Source organism: Aplysia californica, unplaced genomic scaffold, assembly GCF_000002075.1.
Source record: "Aplysia californica isolate F4 #8 unplaced genomic scaffold, AplCal3.0 scaffold00010, whole genome shotgun sequence".
NCBI lineage: Eukaryota > Metazoa > Mollusca > Gastropoda > Aplysiida > Aplysiidae > Aplysia > Aplysia californica.
Genome location: NW_004797280.1, coordinates 831,099 through 832,511, shown reverse-complemented (window position 1 = coordinate 832,511; position 1,413 = coordinate 831,099).

Sequence of the window (1,413 nt, the reverse complement as noted above, 5' to 3'; positions counted from 1 at the left end):
GTGTGTGTGTGTGTGTGTGTGTGTGTGTACGAGTGTAGATCTACATGACTATGCATTCCTATCTACAGTTCTCTATCTGGGAAGCTCTGATCCTGTCACGTGACTTCCTCCCCCAAAGGGTGTGGACGAGGGTACACAGTATAGTCCTCGTTCAGCCCAAAACAACAGCTTTTTAATGTTTGTTGACGGTCTTCGTCATTTCATAAAGATCTAATGTTATTAAGGTTTGTTTATGAAAAGTCAATGCTTTATTTATTCATAATGAATGATAATGTAAATCTAGCTTTGTGTTTGTCTGTTTCATGTTTTTTGAGACTACATCCTTTTCATCACAATTTTGCTGAACAAGCTACTTAAAAAAAATTATATAAGAAAAAAAAATGAGCCCACCAACTGAATCGAATCTTTGGTGAATTGGGGAGAGGGCCTTTCATACTCAAACCCGATGATAAATTACTTGTGCCCTATTATAGACCCCTGAGTAACAATTCTGATTACAAGAAGAGCTGTAACAGGAAAATCCATTAACTTATCATTAGTCAGTGTAGTTTTGCGTGAGCGTGCCTAAATAATCGTGCATTACTCTACAGTGCTGTGACTCTTGAGGTGGATTCAAACCTCTTAATTCTTAATCCTCATAGTGCTAATGCACTGACTACTGGATCACCTTAAATGAAGTGCTGCTGACAGAAATTTGTGAGACGTGCTGACAAAATGAGATACTTCGTGGATTTCAGCACTATGAAAATAGTTACGTCAAATTTATAGGTGGAGTTTGTACGGTTTATAAGTGAAATAATAAAAGACATGTTAAAAAGGGAGAAAGTGGCATCGATCGAAAATTTACCAATTTTAACCCCCATGTCGATTTTTGGCGATACCCCGTTTCGTGAATTGTGTGAAGTAACTCACTGTGTTTGCACAAGTCACATTTAGCCGCTGTGACCATGGATTGAATTATCTCTGACAATAGGTGAAACTGAGCAATTTTCTTCCAGAACAGGTACTCTTTACAGGGTCATCAAGGTTCATCAGAGATAGTTCCTTTTCACCCTCTGCCAGCAGAAAAAAGATTTGTTATCCTACGAAGCCTAAGTGTTGTAGAGAGGACTGCAGTCTGTGGCTGTATTTAAGCAAAAAAATGTAAAGGCAAGGCTAAAGCATATCTATCTAGGGACTTTTTCTTCGGGATATAGTTGGTTTGGGCAAACCCCAATTTTTAAGAATTATAATCATTATACGTTTTGTTTTGTTTTTTGTTAAGCTTGCTGTATTGGTAGACCAGCTCCGTACCACTTAAAGTTGTACTTCCTGCAATCAGTTCGTTCGTAAAGTAGCATTTTAAAAAGCTGATACTCTCAAAACAGCCAAAATGGATATATAGATCTAGCGGGTTTTGCATCTCAACCCCCC